The sequence below is a fragment of the Heterocephalus glaber genome, unplaced genomic scaffold, assembly GCF_053883595.1.
Source record: "Heterocephalus glaber isolate CG9 unplaced genomic scaffold, H.glaber_assembly_v1.0 deba00001550, whole genome shotgun sequence".
NCBI lineage: Eukaryota > Metazoa > Chordata > Mammalia > Rodentia > Bathyergidae > Heterocephalus > Heterocephalus glaber.
Genome location: NW_028258343.1, coordinates 16,022,709 through 16,039,961, shown reverse-complemented (window position 1 = coordinate 16,039,961; position 17,253 = coordinate 16,022,709). Strand labels below are relative to the sequence as shown.

At 36.4% G+C, this 17,253-nt stretch overlaps 1 long non-coding RNA gene across 7 annotated transcripts in view; it reads right to left on the bottom strand.

The window, feature by feature from the left end:
- The window catches only part of LOC101725248 (uncharacterized), a 33,153-nt gene that overhangs the window by 6,169 nt on the left and 9,731 nt on the right, over positions 1–17,253 (bottom strand). For 2 of the 7 annotated variants that reach the window (XR_015442635.1, XR_015442637.1), the window contains exons 2-3: positions 7,659–16,832; positions 1,171–1,329 (exon numbers count right to left, since the gene is read on the bottom strand). This is a non-coding gene — a long non-coding RNA (uncharacterized LOC101725248). Of the gene's footprint in view, positions 1–486; positions 596–1,170; positions 1,330–7,658; positions 16,833–17,253 lie in introns of all 7 variants that reach the window. The other 5 variants (XR_015442638.1, XR_015442639.1, XR_015442634.1 and 2 more) reach the window with 5 other exon arrangements.

The window sequence follows — 17,253 nt, the reverse complement described above, 5'->3', positions numbered from 1 at the left end:
CTTTCCTGTGACCTGGTAGTTAAATGAATTGGCCACTAAATGAGGAATTACATATTATATGTGCATTACAAGGTGCAGAACAAAGAAATGGTCAAAGGAAACTCCGAGTTGAAGACTTGGCTTTTATTTGCATACCTCTTATATGTGGTACTATAATGTGTAACAGAACATGAAACTACAGTACTGTACTGTACGGTATCATCAGCAAAAATGACTGTACTGTGTAAACAAGGTGTACTGTACAAAAAAGAGACATTGAGGCTCTGTCGACAACATGTACAGAATTATACAAATTTAAAAGATGGGTCATTAGTCCAAGTGGTGGGTCGAAATATGAACAGTCATTGAACAGGTAGGTTGTTCATAGAAGAATATCTGTATTACATATAAAAGGGATTACTGCTAAGTGTTGATTTGAGTGAAAGGGAAAGGGCTCATGGGTAGTTTGACCTTCACAGGGGTAGAAGAATGGAGAAGAGAGGAGACCTCGGAAAGACCATTCCTGAAACCATGCTCTGACCACTAGCATCTCCTGGTTTTCACAAGGACTCCGTGAGCCAGTGAGGCTTTGGTGATGTTGGTTCTGTAGTTGGGTCTGGAGTGGGCAGAGAGAGAAAGAGGAATGTTCTACTTGTTTATTTTTTTCTAAGCAACACAGCATAACACAGGCACAGCGAAGACTGAAGGAAATTTTGTGTCACTTTGTTCCCTAGTGAGTTTGCAGCTTTGTTTGCAACAAGAGAAACCATCTTTCTCTGGAAATAGCATTTTCATGGTAAGTAGGGAGCAGCAGCAGGGTGAGGGGCCATCTCAGATGCCTGGGGAGACAGCAAGCTTGGGGAGACCTGGGCTGTGAACAGTGAATGGTTTGAAAGTTTATAAGAGGAAAAGCAACAGGGGTTGGGGTATTGAGTAATACCTATCGACAGATGGAATCATAGTCCAGACATAATTGAATCGTTGCTGTTAATGAGACTATTTCTTGTTGGTAAGGGTTGTAGACAATAGCCCATTTCTTATATGTATGATTTTAAAATACAAACAAAACAATGTACAACAGACACAGTTAATGAACCTCTAGGCAAAGAATTGATGCCAAATATTTCAAAAAACAGTTGCTTCCCTTTTACACTGTTTCCATGTCTGTCACTTCTAATTTCAGAGCTTTACCTTCATGAGAGGTTGGTCTGGTTACCTGGAGCATGGAGAATTCAGTGAACAAAAGAAGATCCAGGAATGCCCAGTCGTATCATGGGAAGCAGGCATTAATATGGAAATATTTAGGGTTCTTTCTCAGATGGCTTAGTCTTTAGATTTCAGAATTATTATCTGTGAAAAAATATGGAATGTCTTTGAGAAGTGGGAACAAATGAGTTCTCCACATTGCCCCCAATCTGATATTTTTTCAATAATCTCAAGAAGGTTTTTTCTTTTTTTTTTTTTTTTTACTAAACAATATAAAGTATAGTCTTTCAACATACAATACTTTGATTATTCTTTGTATTAGAAATGTTGGTTTTAGGTATTCAACCAAGAATTCTGGTAAATGGATCATATTTTCTAGGAGTTCCCAAAAGACACACATAAATTCACATTTTCATTTTTTTCCCCATTAAGTGTATTGGTACATTTTAGGAATAAAATACAGTTACATACATCATTGGGGTCTTGTACCATTACATGAGTATCTTGGTTCTTATTTTTTTCCCCTTCACCTGCCCTCCCTTCACCCCTTCCACCCTTCTCTATTTGCAAAGATTTTGTTTCCATTTTTTTACTTTTCTCATATTTTTCCCCTTCTTTCCTATCCCTTACCTCTCCCACTTCCCCTGCTCCTTTAGACCTTTACATCCTATTATACAATATCAATTATACATTTTTAGGATTAAAATATCAAGACCTAGGACACATTACCACAGATTTTACAGAATTTAAAAGGCTATAGAAAGCATATTACAAAAATCTGTTTTGAAATACATTTGACAACTTCTAAGAAGTACCTTGGAAGACAAATTAATGAAACTGACTCTGGAAGGAATATAAAATTTGAATAGCACCTATTAAAGAAAGTATATTCCTATATTGAAAACCTACCTATATGACAACAACAGGCTCATAAACATTTTAACTGATTAATTATATCAAACATTTAAAGCAGAAAAAAAAAGAAACACTTCTGCCCTCATTTTAGGAATCAACATTGTGCTAATCCTAAAACTGGATAAAGATAATAGAAGAAAAAAGTATGAACATAGAAGTCAGTTCTGGCAGTATGTAGAAAGTGGTTTAGTTATAGGGATGGCAGTGTTGGTTCAGCATTGGAAGATTCACCACCATAAGTCATCATTTTAACAGAGGAAAGGAAAAAGCCATATGATCCTGTCACTCGTTGCAGAAAAAGTATTGGACTAAATTCTACAGCTGTTCATGGTAAAAGCTATCAGGAGCCTAGAAGTAGAACAGAGCCTTCTCAACAGATTAAAGACATGTACTCCATACTTCCAGTGAGAATACCTTATATGAATTGAGAAGATACAATGCTTTCTCCTTAAGGTGGGGAACAAGGGCAGATATGCCTACTCTTCATCTGTCCATTAAACTTTGAAACCTAGGCCCCACCAAAATAGTCTGGCAATAAAATGACACAATTAGGATAGGATTGGCAAGGTAGAAGCAAAATCTTTATATGTAGATGAGATGATCATCTATGGAGAAAATACTAAGAAATCTCTAGGAGCCCCTAGAACTTGTATTTGAATTTAGCAGGATTAGAAAACACAAGGTATATATAAAAATTCAGGTCTGTGTATACTTGCTATAAATGAAGAATTGGATATTGAAATTTAAAAGTTATGTAGGAGTACAAAGGACCTAGAAAAGTAAGAAAAAAAAAAACAGTGTTGGAAGACATTTAGTACCTAATTTTAAGACTTCTTCTAAAGCTACAGTAATCAAGGCAGTGTTGGTGTAAGGAAAGACATATAGATCTTTTGAATAAAACAGAGAATCTAGAAATAGAACCACACATATATGGTCCACTGAGTTTTGAAAGATTATTTAAAATTAGCATTTTATAGAATATAAACTCAATTCAAGAGCCAAGGAAGAGATAGTGTTTTCAGAAAATGGCAGTAGAACACCTGGTATCTGTACATAAAAAATTAACCTCAACCCTTTATTTCCATACATAAAAATAACTTGAAGGGATCTATGAACCTAAATAGGCAAGCCTAAAGTATAAAACTTTAAGAAGAAATTATAAGGGAAAATGTTTATGAATTTAGGGTAGGCAAGAACTACCTAGGATACAAAAAACATGATGTATAAAGGAAAAAAATTGATAAATGAGATTGCATCAAAATTTAGAACTTTAAATGACATCATTAAAATGAAAAGTAGTCCTTAAACAGACCATATTTACAATACATATAACCTATGACCAGAATATAGGAAGAACTCTTACACCTCATTAATAGACAAACCAATTAAAATGTAGACATAAGAAGATGATAAATCGCCAGTACAGCACAAGGAAATGTGTGCAGCTCTAGAATCAGAAAAATATTAATCAGTACAATAACAATATTGAATTATACGCTCATTAGAGAGATGAAATTAAAAGTTTTAAAAGCCTTATCATGACTTTTTCTTTTTGTTGGATTTTCCCCCTTTGCATTTAATTTGTCACACCCAATGGATTCATTCTGCTGGATTTCCTGGGGTTGTGATCCTCATTGTCTTTTCCTAGAGTATTGTCTAAAATTTTTTGGAGTGCTGGTTTGGTAATCATGAAGTTCCTGAGGTGCTCTTTATCATGAAAGTATCTTATTTCTCCATCAATTTTGAAAGATAGTTTTGCAGGGTACATCAATCTGGGTTTGAGGCTGTATTCTTTTAGGGCTTGAAATACTTCACTCCAAACTCTTCTTGCCTTGAAGATTTGCACTGAGAAATCTGCTGTGATTCTGATGGGCTTCCCTTTGTACGTGATTTGTTTCTTTTCTCTGACTGCTTGTAGAATTTTGTTCTTTTGTTAGGTTTCTGGAATCCTAAGGATTATATGGCTATGTGTAGATTTTTTTGATCAAGGCTAGTTGGGGTCCTATATGCCTCATTTATCTGTATGTCAAGTTCTTTTCCCCTGCTTGGGAAGTTTTCTCCCATCACTTCTGTGAACAGTTTTTTTATGTCATCTGCACACTCTCGTCTTTCTTCATTGACTCCAATCAGTCTTATGTTATTCTTCTTTGCATTGTCTAGCAGCTGCTGGGTTGATTTCTCATGGTCATATAATTTTAAAACAATTTTTCTTTTCCTGGTCACTAATTGCAATCTTATCTTCTATATCTGAAGTTCTGTCCTCACATTGGTTCATTCTGCTGCATAGACTTTCAATGGAGTTTTTAATCTTCTGGAAATCTGTTTGCATCTGTTTTATGGATCCCATCTGTTTCCTATGTTGAGATGCCATCATATTCGTCAGCTCCTATAAGTTTTATGTGTATCCTCTCTAGATGTATTAATCATGTCTTGCACTATGGGCACAATCTCTGCTTTTATGTGAGAAATTATTTCTGATTTCGTTTTTTCCAAATCCTCTTTTGTTGCTCATTTAGGGAGTCCAGGTGGTTGAGTACCACAGTGTTCCATCTCATTTCCCTTTGGGGTTGTTTTAAGTGATCTGGAAATCTGGTTCTGAGGCTTGTTTGCTTATATTCTCATTTCAACATGTGGGGTGGTGGTGGGGTGCTGCTGGTGGCCGCATGGCTCACCTCCTCTGTGCTGGGTGCTGGGGTAGGTTGGCCCGGAAGTCTCCTACTCTGCACTTGGAGCTGTGGCACGTTGATCCAGAAGCCTCCTCTGCACTGGGAGCTGTAGCATGTCGACCTGGAAGCCTCCTCTGCACTGGGAGTTGTCAAATATATATTTTTCAATGGTTAAATTTAACAAGTTTTAAGTTCATGTTAAGACATTGAGCCTCATATTTGGAAAGAACCCTGAATATCATCTTATCTAGTGCTTCTCAAATGTTTTGAAGCAATGGAACCCTGCTGTCAAATAAAATAATACGGAAATCTGATGTACACAGCCAGGAAATTGCTCAGATGGGAGTGTGTGTGAGTTGGTGTTGTGAAAGAGAAGGAACTGGGGTAGACCAGAGAGCTACAGCCCTGAGGCCATTCAGCATCCCTACCCCTTTTCTCCCTTTCCCTAAACACTGATTCTTAGCATTCCTGGAATCTCTAATGTGTCCCTGAGTAAAACTACTGATGTTCTCTAATAACAGTCTCTGCTAACTGAGAAGATCATGGTTATTTGATGGAGCCAGTTCCACTAAAACTCAGTTTACAGATGATCCCCAAATATGAACACTTACCCTAACCCATTCTCTCTACCCTCAGAAGCCAGCCAAGCTATGCCACCAAAAGAACTTCCTGATGAAAGTTAAAGTCCATTAGTTTGTCTGTGCACTTAGAAATGGAGAAAAGGAGGTGTAGAAGCTGAACAGCTTCGGGGAACCAACCTTGGACACAGCTGATCTACCAACATGGTAGTCCATCAATCCAAACTTAAAACATCCCCAAATTTACCTGTGAATGGAGTCTATAAATGTTAGTGCAAACTCAGTAATTCTGGAACATGGATCCCATTGCAGCTTACAATAAAGTTGGGTCATACTACTCTTCAATAATGTGGATTAGCAAGTTAATATTAGGCAAAGAAGTAGATTTATAAGGGAAATCAATAAGTAGGATGGAAATTTTTTTTCTAAACCCAAGACAGAAATGAATGTCTTCTATCTTTTCCCACTGTTTTTCATGGTTTTCTTTCCACAGGACCTAAAAGCCATATACACAATCATATCATATAACATTATAGTCTATTGGGACTAAGTTTGCCTATGTGGGCTGGCTTAGTAACCAATTTTAATTAAGAGTACAGTATATTTTACTTTAGGAATGTTAATCTAGAGCCCAAATAATCAACTACCAGAATGGTAAGTAATAACTTATTTTCTGTGTTGGAAATGTTTTGGGATATACACACATCTCACACACACACACACACACACACACACACACACACACACACACATATGCATGCAGGCAACCATGGCTCAGTAGGCTCTCAAAGCTAAAGAACAGGTAAGGACTCTGATCTGATACTGACATACATGCTTAAAATCTTCTCCCTTATCTCTGTTAACTCTCTTGCACTTTGATGAGCTAGACTGGAGGACTCTACATGACCCAGTCATTCCATAGAACTGAACAATGTTCCCTTTATGTAACAGTGTCATCACACTAAAGGTGCCAGATAAGCAATCAAACACAACTACACTGGCACCCTTGGTGAGGCAAATGAAAGTCATAACTGAGAAAATATATTCTATGAAATTTCAGGGATTCACTTTATCAATGAAATTTGTAGGGGGCTAGGTCCATGGTTTCTGAATCATGCCAGTACTGTATGCATCTTACAGTAGAGTAATGTATCTTAAGGTGCTCAACACTTAAAAGGAAGCACGGTGCTTGGTGGGCTTCCTAGGTTTCTTTCACATCATTGTTGATGCTTTTCTCCCATGATAGCATATTAGTTTTAAGTCATTATCTTGTTAAGAAGACTTCCCTGGATTCCCTTTCTCTACCATAATAAGCTCAATTTCACTGTTTAAATGGCTAAATGCAGCTGCTGAAATTACTAAATATATGTATTCCTTGGATCTGGCAAAATAAATATGCGATGGCAGACTTTACTAGTTGACAACTTGGTATTCACTCCTCACCTCTTCCTTGCCAACATGCTCACTCTAATTCAGACGGAGGTGCCTTTGGCCCAGTAACCATATTGTGAAGAACCCTCTCTGGTTTCTCCTACACTTTCTTAGTGTCAGGGTGAGCATTCATACGACTCAGTCCAGCAATGGGCGCTTAGCCAAAGTGTGTCTGATGGATGGCATTCTATGGAAAGCATCTGTTTCAGGCAGCAAATTTAGCAATTTTCCATGACTTCAGTCCTGCTTGAACATGAATTTAGAGAGAAATATTGCAGTGGGCTTCCTTTGACACAGGCAGTGGCAGGGAGAAACACAGCCATAGCCTCAGATGCTCAGGAGGTGTTGAACGGCTGACCGCCTCCAGACTTCTAGGTGCAAGTGCAACACACATGCGTGTTTGTTTAATCAACAGTGGTTGGATGCTTGTACCTCCAGGCTAACAGAAGCCTGGTGAAATGGATGGATTCATCCAGATAATTAAACAACTATGTTTAGAGTATTGGTATCTCTTTGTATTGAAAAACAAGACATTTAATTTACCTTCATATCTCAATAGTGTTTAGCATTTGTAATCCACACATTAATGAAAACATGAACTAATAACATTTTTAAAGAAAAAAGTGAAGGCAAGGAAATCACCCAACACAATTCATGAGTGGACAAACTCAAACTTACATTTCCTTTTCAGTAATCTATCTGGCTCTCCATCACCAAAGGCAATGATATTTTTTCTTTTTTTCTGTATTTTTTTAGCATGGATATAAACTTTCTCTTAATTACAATCCATGTCTTAAGTCAAAATTTTTGAAATGTGAGCACATCATCCTCTTTTTTGTAATATGTCTATATATTTAGAAAAAATTCATATTCGTGGAATTACCTTTTATATGGCTCTGTAACAGCATTGGTCTCTCGCCACCTTTCTTTGAACGGTTATTTCATAGTAGATGACTGCAGCGAATAATTTAATTAGTGGCTTGGGTACAATACGCCATTGACTACCAAAGTTCTATCCTTTCATAGTCACTGGAATTGTTTTACCTTCATGACAGGTAACAAATCCCAGACTTCCCAAACCCTGTGCCTCTCACTCCAATTTCTCTTTAGGCTTCTTGCTTGCAAACATTTCTGGTCCTAATTTTAAGCAGAAACATTCACAGAAAGCTACAAAAGCTGACCCCAGCCCATTCAAGATAAAGGAATGCCTTGAGAAAGTTCAATGCGATTAGAGAACCAGGCTCAGAAACCCTCCAGCCAGCGGAGCAGCCAAAACCCTTCTCTAGAACTTGCTGCTCTTCTGCCTCTATTGCCACAGGATCAAAGCAACAGGAAGCACCACAAGCAAATCAGAATGTCACTACCAGACTTCTGCTGCTGCAGCCATGGATGGAGGTTGTCGTTGTCCCAGTTGCTTTTGTCTTTCGCTGAGCAATTTACTTCTGTGTGTGTCGCTTTGGTGCAGTGCCTCAAAAGCCAAAGCACAGGCTGCATGCACTTGGTTTCCAAGCCTAACTCGAAGGAGGGTAGACATGTAAGATTGAAAATTAAACTTCATGTAGGAAAGTGGACTCCATCACTTACCAAGGGCTTTAAGGGCAGGAATTCCCTGTATAAAGGGAAGACTCTGACATAATAGACACCTTAAAATAAACTAACAGAAAGTCAGATGTGCAACATAAATTATTAACATTTATCAAGTTTTGGCCATTGTCAGGCACTGTTTCTATTAATCAATTCATTTAGTTGTTATAGTACTCCATTTTCTCAGTTTCTGTAGCAGAACTGAAAATATAATGAGATTAAATAGCTACTTGAAGTCACAGTTAATAAGTGACAGGAAAATGCATTTACTTCATGTGTCAGATGACAAATCTGTGGCTCTTATCTACCTTGTATATGGTTTATAATTGCATAATTAACTGCTCACAAAGTCCAAAGTACATAGTAATTTTGACAAATAATATTACTTTATTCTTCGGGGAAAATTGAGAAGCGCTGAGGAAATGTCCTATGAAAGGAAAAGAATGTAAGATTGTGATTGAATTTAAAACCTGAAAGATTAGATTAAGGTTTTTGCCACAGGCCTAAAAGTTCTTAGAATTGTAAAATTGGGTCAAAAGACTCTACTTATAAAATTATACTTTACTTTAGAATATATTGTAAACCTTTGAGCAGACCCCAATGGGTATTTTTTCTTTTCTACTCTGGGACAGTGGCTCAATATCCTGCTTTCCACATAACATCCACCAAGATAATATAGAAAGTGATATTGCCAGAGGTACTTTTCTCTTTACTGGACAACAAAATAGGAAAATAACAGTTTCTGACTTTGCTAGAAGTTTTATGTTATGGAGAAATGCTTACTTTGATAGCTGGAAAATGTAACAATTTTTATTTTAATAAGAGTTTTCATACTTTAGGTAAATAGCTTTACTCATAAGCATCTTGACGTTAGTTGGCCAAAAATTTAGGATAAAAATATTGATAGAAAGTAGTGGATTTGGATTATTTGGGAGAGATAATATGGTCTCCATGATGTTCAGTATGAGACATAATATATTATTTCTGATTGGAAAAATGCTAATACTGTATTTCTCTTCACTGGTGATTGATCTATACTATTTTCATCTTTATTCCAAAGCTTCTCCAGATCAGTCAAGCCCATCTGCATCTTTCTGACTTGTTCATCTCAGCAATCAATTTTCTCTTCAATTTTATTGAAAAGAGGAAGAGTATCTTACATGAACTCTCAGCATTCTTCTTTTCAATTTTTCCTCTCTTTCTTCCTTCTCCTCTACTTCCTCCTTCCATTCTGTTCACTTCTTTTCTCCCTTTTCTTTTCTTTGACTTCTTTCCTTGTTTACTTCTTCCTTTCTTTTTCCTCCCAGGAAGGAACAGCAAGGAGAGCAAAATTTTTTAAAAAAGAAAAAAAAAAATACCTGCCAGCAACTAGAATGCAAAATCCATGAGTCTGGATTTCAGGGACAAAATTCTAGTCTCTGAAGGAGAGGATTAAGGTTAAGCCAAGGTCAAATACTCCAGGAAGGGTGATGGTGAGATTTAGATCACAATCACATGACAGATAGTCCTGGCTCATTTCAGCAGTCAGCTTCCAGAAAGCTTATCCTGGGCCATGTGCAGTCCAAGACCCAGAAGTGCAATGAGACCATGGCCTTCACTGGAGCATTCACAGTCCAGAGGAGGTGCACAAGGTAGACAAAGTAATGAAAGTCCTGCAATCACATTTTCTAAGAGAACAGGTATAAAGTGCTATGGAAAAGCATATGAAGGATCTGCTATTTTGAATACTCTTAAGAGTGGACACAGAGTAAATATTCTTCTTAGTAATTAATGGCTGTTCCCAGATGGATGCTAACTTCCTAGCACCTCTATTCTTTATCTTTATCTTAACTCTTATATTGTGAAGTGTATTGGGTAGGATGACAGCCTAAGGGCTCCAATATGAGCCTAAGGGCTGTCATTACACAAAAATGGCCATTGCCAATCAGGGTGTTAAACATGGACAGGATAGGCAGAACCAATTTGATATGAGCAAAATGAAATCCACTATGTGAAGCAATTAATATCACAGAAAGGATCAGGAAGTTTATAAGCAAAAGTGAAATTGTGGCTTTGAAATACAAATGCAAGCAATAAACAACATAAGCTCATTCTACAGAGAAAAAAGGAGGAGATAACATTGGAGCCTCTAGTATGCATCTTCAAGTAGGATGTGCTACAGAGTAGATGGCATACTTCATGGGGCATAGAGACAAGGTTGGAAAAGTAACAGGGAAATCACTGGGACAAGCCTGGGATGCCATGCTACAGATACACCTGGTGGATAAAGAAGAATCATTGCAGGGTCCAGACTAGCACCCTGTTTCATGATAGTCATCATCCATGTAATGCTTTTTTCTAGTGCCTCACATATGTTTTCTCTCCAATTCCTCAAAATAAGTATGAAAAGATTTTTCAAAGGTTTTTTTCTTTGAAAGTGCGGACTTTTCATAAACTCAGAATGCTGACAAGTTTACTTTTAGTATTTTGATAGAAAGCACTGAGTTATATATTATATTTGATAGTCATACTTAAAACTTCTGAAAATTAACATATTATTAATTATTGGCCAGCTTTAGAGTTTGAATTTTGCTATCATTGAAATGATACGAATTGGTTTATACTTGTATTAAAGATAAAATTATTAAAGTAAGTTATTAAACACCAATTGAAAATAAATAAAGGCATAAAATAGATACCATTATTTCCATTGTATAGAAGCAGAAAATGAAACACAAAGTAAACGACTCACACAAGGATGGGTTCCCACAGTAGAGCTAGATTTGAACCCAAGTTCTCTGATGGTACAGTTGAGACTCTAAGTTTGCATCTGTCAGCTCTAACACTTTTTGGAGTGGCTTAAAAGATAAATTATAAATTAAAACTTGGTCACAATGGAAATAAAAGGCACTATCAAATGGTCATGCAGGGGGCTCAGCTGCTGCTGGTTGAGGCTCTGAGGAAGCCAAGTGAGGAGGACTGAGAGAAAGCCTCTGAAGGTGATTTCAAAACTGGAAATAGGAATCCTTCTAGCACAGAGGAGGGTTCTGGGTCAATATGCTACAGCTCCCAGCACAGAGGAGGGTTCCGGGTCAATGTGCTACAGCTCCCAGTGCAGAGGAGGCTTCTGGGTCGATGTGCCGCAGCTCCCAGTGCAGAGTAGGAGGCTTCCAGGCCAACTTACCCCAGCTCCCAGCACAGAGGAGGTGAGCCATGTGGGCATCAGCAGCCCCACCCCCACCCATTGAAATGAGAATATATGCAAACAAGCCTCAGAACCAGACTTCCAGATCACCTACAGCAACCCCAAAGGGAAACAAGATGGAGCACTGTGATACTCAACCACCTGGACTCCCTGAACTAGCAACAAAAGAGGATCTGGAAAAAATGAAATCAGAAATCATTTCTCACATAAAAGCAGAGATTGTGTCCATAGTGCAAGACATGATTAATATATCTAGAGAGGACACAGATAAAAAAATAGAGGAGCTGAGGAACATGATGGAATCCCAACATAGGAAACAAATGGAATCCATAAAAAAGATGCAAACAGATTTCCAGGAGATTAAAAACTCCATTGAAAGTCTACGCAGCAGAATGAACCAATGTGAGGACAGAACTTCAGATATAGAAGATAAGATAGCAATTAGTGACCAGGAAAAGAAAAATTGCTTTAAAATTATAAGGGACTATGAGAAATCAATCCAGCAGCTGCTAGATGATGCAAAGAAGAATAACATAAGACTTATCAGATTCAACGAAGAAACAGGAGACAGTACAGGTAACATAAAAAAACTATTCACAGAAGTGATGGCAGAAAACTTCCCAAGCAGGGGAAAAGAACTTGACATACAGATATGTGAGGCATATAGGTCTCCAACTAGCCTTGATCAAAAAACATCTACACATAGGCATATAATAGTTAAGATCCCAGAAACCCAAAAGAAGAACAAAATTCTGCAAGCAGTTAGAGAAAAGAAACAAATCATATACAAAGGAAAGCCCATCAGAATCACAGCCGACTTCTCAGTGCAAACCCTCGAGGCAAGAAGAGCTTGGAGCGATGTATTTCAAGCCCTAAAGGAAAACAGCTTCCAACTCAGACTGATGTACCCTGCAAAACTATCTTTCAAAATTGATGGATAAATAAGATACTTTCATGATAAAGAGCACCTTAGGAACTTCATGAATACCAAACCAGCACTCCAAAAAATTTTAGACAATACCATAGGAAAAGACAATGAGGATCACAACCCTAGAAAACCCAGCAGAATGAATCCATTGGGTGCTACAAGAAATTAAATGCAAAGGGGAGAATCCAACCAAAAGAAAATGTCATAATGAAAAAAAGTAGGGGTAGCTATCCTCTTTGGAGATCAAGTGGATTTCAAACCAAAATCTGAAACACTTCTGGTTCCAAGAATTTCAGATAAGGGATAGTCAACTTGTATGTACAAATCTATTGTGAACATGTGTTTTCATTCCTCTTAAGTAAAAACTTAAGAGCAGAACTGTTGGTTCTTAACAGTAATACAAGAAATTTGTATATTGTTTTCCAAAATGGTTTTATCATTTTACATTCACATTAGCAGTATTAGACAGTTCTAACTGATTCACACCTAAGCTGACATTTGTTCTTTTAAAACTTTTAACTTCATTTCCCTAATGAGTGTATAATATGATCTTGTTACTGTACTGATTAGTATTTTTCTGATTCTAGTGTTGCACACATTTCCTTGTGCTGTACTGGCTATTTATCATCTTCTTGTGTCTACTTTTTAATTGGGTTGTCTATTAATGAGCTGTAAGAGTTCTTTATATATTCTGGTCATAGGCTATATGTATTATAAATATGTTCTGGTTAAGGGCTACTTTTCATTTTCTTAACAATGCCATTTAAATTCTATATCCTGCTGTAATCTCTTTTATCAATTTCTGTCTTATACATCATGTTTTTTGTATCCTAGGAAATTCTTGCCTACCCTTAATTCATGAACAATTTCTCTTATAATTTCTTCTTAAAGTTTTATAGTTTTAGTCTTTCATATTTAGTTTCATAGATCCTTTCAAGTTATTTTTATGTATGGAAATAAAGGGTTAATTTTTTACATATGGATAACAGGTGTTCTAGTACCATTTGCTGAAAACACTATCTTTTCCTCTGCTCTTGAGTTTATGTTCTATAAAATGTTAATGTTAAATAATCTTTCAAAACTCAGTGGACCATATATGTGTGGTTCTACTTATAGATTCTCTGTTTTAGTTCAATGATCTATATGTCTTTCCTTACACCAACACTGCCTTGATTACGGTAGCTTTAGAGGAAGTCTTAAAATTAGGTAATAAATATCCTCCAACACTGTGTTTTTTTTTCTTTTTCTTTTCTAGGTCCTTCGTATGCCTATATAAATTTCAAATTTCAATATCCAATTCTCCATTTATAGCAAGTATACATAAACCTGAATTTATATATATACCTTGTGTTTTCTAATCCTGCTAAATTCAGATACAAGTTCTAGGGGCTCCTAGAGATTTCGTAGTATTTTCTCTGTAGAAGATCATTTCATCCACATATAAAGATTTTGCTTCTACCTTGCCAATCCTATCCTAATTGTGTCATTTTATTGCCAGACTATTTTGGTGGGGCCTAGGTTTCAAAGTTTAATGGACAGATGAAGAGTAGGCATATCTGCCCTTGTTCCTCACCTTAGAGTGGAAGCATTGTATCTTCTCCATTCATATAAGGCATTTTTGCTGGAAGTATAGAGTGCATGTCTTATCTGTTGAGAAGGTTCTGTTCTACTTCTAGTCTCCTGATAACTTTGACCATGAACAGCTGTGGAATTTAGTCCAATACTTTTTCTGCAACTAGTGACAGGATCATATGGCTTTTTCCTTTCCTCTGTTAAAATGATGACTTATGGGGGTGGATCTTCCAGTGCTAAACCAACACTACCATCCCTATAATAAAACCACTTTCTACATACTGCCAGATCTGACTTCTAATTGTTTTTTTAAACAAATTTTTACCTATGTTCATACTTTTTTCTTCTATTATCTTTATCCAGTTTTAGGATTAGCACAATGTTGAGTTCCTAATATGAGGACAGAAGTGTTCCTTCTTTTTTCTGCTTTAAATGTTTGATATAATTCATCAGTTAAAATGTATATGAGCTTGTTGTTGTCATATAGGTAGGTTTTCAAGCTAGGAATATACTTTCTTTAATAGGTGCTATTCAAATTTTATATTTCCTCCAGAGTCAGTTTCATTAATTTGTCTTCCAAGGTACTTCTTAGAAGTTGTCAAATTTATTTCAGAAAAGATTTTTGTAACATGCTTTCTATATCCTTTTAAATTCTGTAAAATCTGTGGTAATGTCCTCTATATTTTGATAGTGTAATTAAAACAATATATAATTTGTATTGTATAACAGGAAGTAAAGGTCTAAAGGAGTAGGGGAAGTGGGAGGGGTAGGGGAAAGGAAAGAAGGGAAAAGAAAAAATATGAGGATAGGAAAAGCATGGAAACAAAGTCTTTGTAAATAGGGAAGGGTGGAGGGGGTGAAGGGAGAGCAGGGGAATGGGGAAAAAAACAAGAACCAAGATACATCCTGTAAAGGTACAAGATCCCAGTGATTAATGTAACTGTATTGTATACCTAAAATGTACCAATAAACCCAATGGAAAAAGAAAAGAACTGGCTTTAGTCAGATAAGATCTATACATCTAAAAAAAAAGAGAAAAATATATATTAAACACTGGTATTAAACTATTATATACATTTGACTGAAATTAAATACCTTTATGCTCCATTATAAATAAAAATTTTAAAGTTTATAACAGAGAAATACTATACATTAAATGTTAGAGCAAACACAAAAATTCTCTCTTTCCATGCTTGATATTTTAAAACAGCAATGAATTCCTGTTCATCATTTCCTAGCAACATGAACTGGAAAATTGTCTTAAGCTCTTTATTCTTCAAATTCCTCATCTGTAAAGTGGAGGTAATAATAGCATCTACTTAGTGGTAATGAAAAAAGTATAAGACATTTAAAGATTTTAGGAAAGTGGAATCTCGTCAATATAAATTATAAGGTTTATCATTGCTTATTTTAAAATAATCAAGTCTATATTACATGTGTGACCACTGAAAATTTGAATAACTAATTTATGTAATTAAAAAAATAAGTCAGACATGTAGAATAGCTTGAAGTAGAAATCAAAAAGGAAAACAGATGGGTAATATTCAGAAAGAAAATTGTGGTCCCTACTGCCCATCTGTTTCTCTCTGCCTGCATGCTTTGCAGTAATATAAATTTTCAAACAGCCAAGTAATAGAATCTTCAATGTAGTTTAATTTCTGTCTGCACTTCATTGGCTGCTGGCAAGGGAATGGCTAGATTCAGTTTTGATGATAGCACCAGAATCCTCATGTTTATCCCATGAGAGGCAAAGCTGCACAAAAGGTTAAAATTAGTAGGAGGCAATTATTCTCCTTATTAATCAATTCTAGGTACATCTGGCAGCTTTCTCTTACAATAAAAGTACTATTCAAATCAAGGTGGTAGAGACTCTTTTCAAAAGTGTTATTTTTAATTGAAAGCATCAAGTTCTTTCCAGTAGGCCACAACCTTCTTTGCCTAAGAATGGGCTAAGATTAGTGTTTTTCATTTGAAAATTACAGTTTTCCAAAAGCACATCGTTATTCATTCTCTTATTAATGTAAAGCATGCTTATTCATAGTAGAAATAAATAGAAGCTTATTTGATCCAGGCATTAAAGACTCATGCATTTTTCTCCTAATAGGAAAAAAGTTAAGTATTATTTTGAATCCTTTTAGTGAATGGGCACTCATGTAGATCAGGATCAGAAATCAGGTAATAGACTTCTAAAGGCAACACTGAAGTAAATCTTCTGTATCTAATAAATGTTTGCCAGTTTTTACAGCAATAAAGATAGTGATTAAGTCTATAAATTAGTAGAGTGGATAGTCCACTGAACTTGGGAATAAAAAATAAAAATAAAAAGAGTAGTTTTTTTTTCTTCCTTTGCTTCCAGAAGAGGAAAATAGCCAAGTCCTTTCTCTCCTTTCCCCTGGATGAGTCTGCTATCAGTGGGTGTGAGAATGCATGTTAGCTACCAGCAATCACACTCTCAAGGTTGTATAACAGCAAATACTTATCTGTCGTTTGCACTGCAAATCCCCTGGCATGGCATGGGACCAGCACAAGCTGCCTCTTTTGGGATCACCGCAGTTTCCATGACAGAGTGAGGAAGAAATACATTGGGAAGCTCACGGAAGTGTCACACAACATGTCTTTGGCACTGGCCAAAGCGGGTGACACAGCCAGACTGGGGTGGAGCTGCCTTCTGTCCTCTCCCCACCACAATCACAGCTCAAAGGAGGCCTCGCAAATCCCCTGCAGAGCTATGACAGAAACATGTGAGGACAGAAGAATTTGAGCTATTAGGTTGGACAAGATGGTCATTTCTGTAGTGTAGAAAAAGGGAGAAAAGATAAAAAAGAAGGAGAAAAATTAAAATTGAAATTTTTTCCTCAGTATCACCTCTAGACGTCTCCAAATCACTCTGGCTAAGAGTGTTTTGAGATTTTATGTATTGACAGGAACAAAGCACCCAAGTTTTCTGAAGGCTGTTTGTTCAGTGACTTAAAATTAAGAGAATCTGTCAAATTATGGTTTTTCTTAATGCTCCTTTGGATATAGGTAGTATTTTAGTTGAAGATTTCTATACCACTACACAAGTTATAATGAATCTACAAGTACTATGTAGTTCTTTCTGTGTTCCTTTTCATAATTTTTGTTTCCATATGGACAATGGATAAAATTTGATCCTAACTAAATTATGAGATGTTGTCAGGTCAAATAGGGTGGTGAGATATTTGGATTAAA